We start from the raw sequence: 7,830 nt of genomic DNA on the forward strand, positions 1-7,830 counted from the left end.
TTTTGGGGTTTTTTTTTTTTTTTTGTTTGTTTTGTTTTTGTTTTTTTACGTAATACTATGTTACTGTTGCTCTTTTTTGGGGTTGTGTCTATGCAATATTGTATTGTTAAAAATGTGTAACCAAATGACAATTGCCCTTTTTTGGGGCAAAAAAATATGTATTATTTCGAAAAATGCGCTTACATGTTTTTTAAAAAGAAAAGACATTACTACTACTTATTTTATTTAGGTGCCTTTCGCGTCTCGACCGAAAGATGGGGTCGCCTTGGCTTTTTCCCAGTTTTTCCCTGTGTGAGGTGTCTCCAATTTTGGGTCCTCTGCAGGGTTCTCAGATTTTCAGATCTCCTGCCGTTATGAGATATGCCTTGCCAAGTGTTGTGATGTTTTTTTTTAGGTCACGGGAGGTTTGATCGGTCTTCCTCGAAAAGGTTCCCGTTTTTTTGAAGTATCCCGACATGGCTTGGTTAGCTGTATTTTTTTGTCCCGCGTAGTATGTGCCCAAAAAGTTGCCATCGTTGTTGTAAAATGTAAAGGGGGAATTGGTCTTTTTTTTGTGACTTATAGAGTGATTCATTTGAGATCTTTTTTGGGTATTTGATTCCAGTACCCTTTCTTCGGGTTTGGGAAAGGGTCCAATTTCGGTTTGTCAAACCCAAGTGCCCCTATACAGAAGTACCGGTTTTTTCAAGAGCACGGTACAGTTTCGTCTGTTTTTTTCTTTTTTTTGCCCTTAATCCATCGGTGGATTTTTTACTGAGTGCGGCGTTTGTTTAAACTTTTTTTTCTTTGTACTCCTCGGTGTCTCCAATTAGGAGCCGACTTTTTTTGTTCTTTTCCCTCCTCTTTTTTCCTCGATATTTTTAAAAAAAGGTTTTATTGGGGGACTTTGAGGTTATATTTCATGAGGGTATTTTTATGATGTCTATATTTTCTGGTGTTGGATCCAATAAAACGACTCATCTGCATAGGCCCATTTCTAGGGAGCATTCTTAATATGAGTGTTGGGTTTTTTAAAAACTTTTGAAAATTTTTTCGGCGGTTCAGTAATTGTAACAGAAACGGCTAGACTACTCCTTGGGGGTCCCCATGTTACTTTCGAACTGGTCTGTTTTGGGCCCCTATATCCTTGGTTGTATCTTTGGTTGTGAGGAGAAATCGGATTTTTCGGGGCTCGTCTTCGTCTACTATGTCTTTAATATCTCCAAAAGTTTTCCTCTGTCGATCGTATCAAAGGCTGGGACATACCTTTATATACAGGTAGCCTGATTCCAATTTTGACAGTGCCGATTGCCATGGAAAAGGAAGCTCTATTTTGGGGTTTTTTTTAAAAAACACAATTTTCCATAAACATGTTGATAATTTTTCCGTATTGAAGGGGTAGTGGCATAAATTTTTTAAAAAGCTGAAACCAAGCTTTCTTTTAATGTGGAAATCATGTGGGAATTTTGTAAAAAAAAAAAAAAAAATTTTGATAAAAACTTTATAAATTTATAAAGGTTTGTTCTAGATTTTTTTTTAAAATTGTTTCCATTGATGAAAATTGAAAAATTTTTTTAAAAAAAAACAAATAAAAAAAATTTTACCCAAATTTTAAAAAATTAAAAATTTTTTTTATTTAAAAAATTAAAAAATTTTTTAAAAATTTTTAATAAATATTTAAAAAAATTAATTTTTAAAATTTTTTTAAACCTTTAAATTTCCCGGGGTTTTCCTTTTTTTTTTACCTGGGCTTCGGCGTTTTTAAAATTTTTTTTTCAATATAAAAACTTTAAAAAAAAAAACCCGGGAAAATTTTGAAAATTTTTTTCAAATTAATTTTTTTTTTTAAAGTCCCCCAAACAACACAAAAAAACTTTTTTTCCCTTTTAAAAATCCAATAACGCCCCAAAGGGGAAGGGGGGTTTTTAAAATATTTTTTGAAATTGGTTTTTAAAAAACCCCGAAATTACCCCCCGGAATCGGCACCCGTCATTTGGAACACAGAAAAAAATTTAAAAAAAAAAATTTTTTAAAAAAAAGGGGGAAAAAAGGAAAAGGAAAAAAAATATAAGGGGGACCCGAATAAACCTTTTTTTAGAAACAAAAATAAAAAAAGGAAGGGGCACCGGCCAAATTTTAAAATAATCCCCCCCCCGGGAAAGTTCCCGTTTTTGTTCCAAAACAAAATCGAAAAAGTTGAAAATCTTCCCAAAAAAATTTATATTAGAATGCCCAACCCGAAAACCCATAGGAGAAGGAAAAAAAAACCCGAAATAAGGCTAACTACCCTCATGAAATAAACCTCAAAGTCATCCCAAAAAACCAAATTTTAAACTTTATCGAGGAAAAAGGGAAGGGAAAAAGAACAAAGAAAGTCGGCTACTAATTGGAGACCCCGAGGATGACAAAAGAAGAAAACAGCTATCAAAAACGCCCCCCCCACTCATTAAACTCCCAATTTGGATTAGAAGGTGCAAAATAAAGAGAAAAACCAGACGAAACTGTCCCGTGCTCTTTTTTAAAAGGGGGTTTTTTTTGTATAATGCGGCCGTCGTTAAAAAAACCCCGAAATCTGGATCCCTTCCATCGCACACGCTAAGAAGGGTACTGGACATAAAAACCCAAAAAAAAGTCTAAAATGAACACTCTATAGCAAAAAAGAAAGACCAATTCCCCCTTACTTTTACAACAACGATGGCAACTTTTCGGTAAATACTACGCGGGCCCAAAAAATACCACTAACCAAGCAGTCGGGATACTTCCAAAAACAGGGGAACCCTTTTCAGGGGAAAGCCCCGTCCAACACCCCCTTTTGGACCCTAAAAAAAAACTCACAACACTTGGCGGGGGCATTAGCCATAACGGCAGGAGATCTTGAAAATCTGAGAACCCAGCAGAGGCCCGGCTTTTTGGGACACCCACCAGGAAATACGGGAAACACCCAAAGGGCACCGATTTTTCGGTCGAGACGCGAAAGGCATCTAATAAGTAAGTAGTAGAAAATGTTTTTTACTTTAAAAAGGTCATGCGCTTTTACGAAAAAATATAATTTTTTGTCCCCAAAAAAGGGCAATTTGTCTTTTTGGTTACACATTTAAAACAATACAATATTTGCATGAAACCCTAAAAATTGCAAAAACGAACATAGTGTTATCGTAAAAAAAAAAAAAAAAAAACAAAAAAAAAACAAAAAACAAAAAAAAAAAAAACCCCAAAAAAAACCCGGCACAACAACACAATTTTTCATCATGTCAATCATCATCATCATCATCTCATATCATCATCACACACCCAAAATCATATAATATATTTATTATATATATATAATTTATAATTATAAATTTTATATAATTATTTATATATATTTCTTAAAAATGCCCTAACTGTCAATAAAGAAAAAGACGTGAAAACAGAAAGTAATTTTGAGTCATACCCACAAAAATTTTTAGCTTTACTTTTATATACCGGATCACTCGTGCAAAAAAAATGCTTTTCACATCGACGGAGCCCACCGCACAAAATCTTTCATTTTTCCAGGGCTTTTGTTTTTTTTTTCTTTTGCATTAAAATTTTTTTAAAAAGTAAAAAATTTATTTTTTTAAAAGTGACTGGGTTTTAATTTGGGAATGATTTCAAAAGAAAAATTTTGTTTAAAAATGTTGTATGTTATTATTGTTGTGAAGAAAAAAGTAATTCAAAAATGTTTTGCCGAAAAATAGGCTTTATTCAACTTTTAAAAACGACAGATCTGGAAAGAAATTAAAACACAAGGTTTAGAAAATACAATACAGACACAGACCCATTCAAACATTAAGTGAAAAAATAGAATATCTCAAAAAAGTAAACAATATCTGACATTTCTAAAACAGACAGACAAAAAATCGATGCACTTTTTTCTTCCTTTAAAGGGTTTTTGTCATTGCCGACCGATCTGCGAATTTTTGGGTCTTCTTCGCATCTTTTTTTCATTCTTCAAGTGTCAAAATCAATGCAGACCCCTTTGTAGAATAATATAGATATTTTCAAAGTTTACAGACAAAAAAAAAATGGAGTCTTTTTTTAGCGAAAATGTTTGCCCCATTAAAAAATAAAAATAGGGGGTTTGAAAAATTTGTTAAATTTTTTTACCATGGGGCATTTAGTAAAAACAGGGCGATGTCCCAACTCTGAAGTGGTATTTACCCAATAAATTCTAAAAAGTTTAAATAAAGATTTGAAACTAACAGATGATTAAATTCTACCGGGATTTCCTTTGAGGTAAAAAACATAATCAGTATCTACATATCGCCCCATCGTTCAAAGGGTATTATTCGGAAAGAACCCCGGGTTAAAAAAAACCCAATTTAATGTTTTTAAAAAAGATCACAAAAATAAATTGTTTTGGGGTTTTACCCTAAAATATGGACCATTTCCTCAATAAAACAACAAATCAACACAATCTGTATTTTGGCTATAAATTAAAAATTTTAAAAAACTTAACCCTCCCGACTTAATACCGTTTTTAAAGGGAGGGGGCACATATATGTCAAACATTAATCTTTTGCTATTTCCACCCATTCTTTCTCATAATGTCTTTTTATATTGCTGTGTATTAGTATTAGCAATTGATGTCCTGAGTTTAAGTTAACCTATAACATTGAAAATAATTTCTTCTGTAATGTTTCAGCATCTCACCAGATTTTACAAAAATATGATTTTGGTTTTGATGAGTTGAACTCAGTCCTCAAAGGTATCAGGACAAGGCAGTGTAGGCAAATGTAACTTGTGCCATATGATTCTCACTGAACTCTTTCCTCTTGACCAGCAAGATGAAATGTTTGATGGGCCTGACTCAGGGCTGTTCCAAAATGGATGGAAATCATAAAGGTAAAAATCCCTGCCTTTTCAATTTTAGTTTTGTTTTCTTATTTAAAAAAATATATTTTGGCAATATACCAAGCCCTAAGAAATAAAAAAAAAAAAAAGAAGAAAAGGGCATTTGTGAATTTTTTATTAGGTTGGGGGGGGGGGGGGGGGGGGGGGGTCATGATTTGCAATAATTTCAAACGGTTTTAGATTAAGGGTGGAGAATCATGATTGCCATACAAATTTAGTCCATATGATATTTCTTTATAAAGGCACAATTAGGTTTACTTCTTTATATCATCTATCTAGCCTCTGTCAAGATCTTGTCAACATTGCTGCGATGATTAAATTTAATGCAAAGAACATCTAATTAGCTCAATGTTATTTGAAGCAGCATACACCATTGACGCGCTAGGACTGATCACTCAATAATCTCTCTCATCATCATCATCATCATCGCCATCATCATCATCATCATCATCATTGCCTTTTTCACCCTGGGTCAGGGTATAGGCCACAGACAAACAGTTTCTATCCTTCTCTATCCCGAGCTAACTTTTTTTTATCTCATTCCAGGTCTTACCACTTCTCTGTATATCAGCTTCTTTAATTCTTCTCCATGTTCCTCGTGGCCTTCCCCTTGATCTTCTACCCTGAGGGTTCCAGTCCAATACTTTCTTTGTTATAGTGGAGTCATTCTTTCTAAGCGTGTCTCTGCCAAGACTCCGACCAAGGTCAAGACAAAACCAAGCAATCTCACTCCAAGACAAAGACACAAAGCAATTGGAAAACAGATAAGAGGGGGTTTAAAATAAGACACACAAACTACTTACAAATTATCATCATCCATCGTGGCTTGTACTCTTGAGCACGTTGCCTGTGTAGCTGTCTCCACGAATCACGATCCTCTGCGGTGCGCATGAAATCTGCATTGCTTTTTAAATTAGATAAACACTGAAAAATCATTTCTACAGTACGAAAAAGAGAGATGAGGGGTAAAAGTTAGCTGCTTGACAATAAATAGTCGGAATAGACATGATGATTTACAGTAAGTACCAATCAATTTGTACGTTTGTAGTTTGTCTTTAAAGGTTTAATAGCACTTGTTTTTGTTTCTTCTTCCTTTGTTTGTTTGGGTTTTTTGTTGTTTATTTTAAAGGGTTTTACGGCGGTTGCGACACAGTTAAGTCATATCAGCACCAGAAAAAAAGGAAGATAATGGGATAGTAAAAAGTTATAGAATTACAATTAAATTATCCAAGAAAAAGGAGGGCAAAGGGAAATTAGTTTGTTTTTGTTTTGTTTCTAAGGGTTTTACGGTGCTTGCAACACATTAAGATCATATCAGCGCCAATAAAAAGGAAGAAAATGGGATAGTAAAAAGCTCTAAGAGTTACAATTAAAGCACCCAAGAAAAGGTAAGACAAAGGTGCATTGGTTCAAATAGGGAACAGATGAAGATTCCAAGAATATACCATCACTGTACTTAGTTTGAGATCACCTTAAAGTCTCATCCAGACACCAGCACAGGATCCCACTAAGAGGAATACAATCAAATGTTTACAGGATACTTAACTAACAATACATAACAGAAATGATTTACAAGGGGAAAAATATTATCGCCCAAATCCATAACTATACATTTGACTGTTGCCCTCCCAGACAACGACTCCAGCTAAAGCAGGGACAAAACTAAATCTCATTCCAAGACAAAGAAAGCAACTTGGAAATCAGATATATAGGGATAGAAGACCCCGCCCAGAACAGAGAGATATTATACAAGGAAAAAATATCATCTCCTAAAACTAACTCGTTTGTTTCTAAAGGTTTTACGGCGCTTGCGACACATTTAGGTCATTTCGGCGCCAGTAAAAAGGAAGAAAAACGGATAGAAGTCGATAGCACACGGGAATTAGTAAGACAAAGGGTACGGGTTGAAATAGGGAACAGAATGAGGAATACACTCAAATGTTTACAAACCAAAATATATTTATAACAAAATAAAAAATGTAACAGTACAAAACAGAGAGATGCTTTACAAGACCAAAAAAAAATCATCTCCCAAAATTCTAACTATACATTTGACTGTTTACCTCTCAACCAGGGAATCCGGCCAGAGCCAGAACAAAACCAAGTAATCTCATTCCAAGACAAAGACAGACAGCATGTTGGAAAACAGGTATAAGGGGATCGAAGACAAAGCAAGTGCCTCCTTGCCCACTATGGAAGGTCAGGAACCCCACCCTGCCAACATTAACTATACATTCGACTGTTTCCCTCTCAGCTAGGACAAAACCAAGTAATCTCATTCCAAGACAACGACAGAAAGCATGTTGGAAAACAGATATAGGGGGATAGAACACACAGTATGTACCTCCCTGCCCACTATTATGGGAGGTCAGGAACCCAACCCACGGGAAATAGGGAACATATGTAAATTCGAAGAGCACACTATCATTCCAAAACAACGACAGAAAGCATGTTGTAAAAATAGAAACATAGGGGGATAGAGCACAGCAAGTAACCTCCCTATCCACAATGGGAGAAGCACACAGGCGACTCTCTACTTTCTTACCCGCATAAAATTTGTATAAAATGAGTCAGTGAAAACACAAATCATCAGGGAAAGAATATTGTTTTATTCTCATAGATCGAATGCTCTTATTATTTACTGATGATAATAATAATAATAATAATAATAATAATAATAATAATAATCAATTATTACAAAACAGGTAAAGGAACTCCTCTTTCAAATGGACAATTTTATTTTGTGTTATTTTCTGTATTTACCTGCCATTACATTTCAAATCTTTAGTAGGAGAATGACCAACCGGACAACTGAGTCATCTAAAAATCAATATTAATAACAATAATATTAATAATAATAATAACAATAACAATAACAATAACAATAATAATAATAATAATACCGTAATAATAATAATAATAATAATAATAATAATAATAATAATAATAATAATAATAATAAATAATAATAATAAT

The sequence above is a fragment of the Berghia stephanieae genome, chromosome 14, assembly GCF_034508935.2.
Source record: "Berghia stephanieae isolate SIO BIC M18660-M18661 chromosome 14, UCSD_Bste_1.3, whole genome shotgun sequence".
NCBI classification, from domain to species: Eukaryota; Metazoa; Mollusca; class Gastropoda; order Nudibranchia; family Aeolidiidae; genus Berghia; species Berghia stephanieae.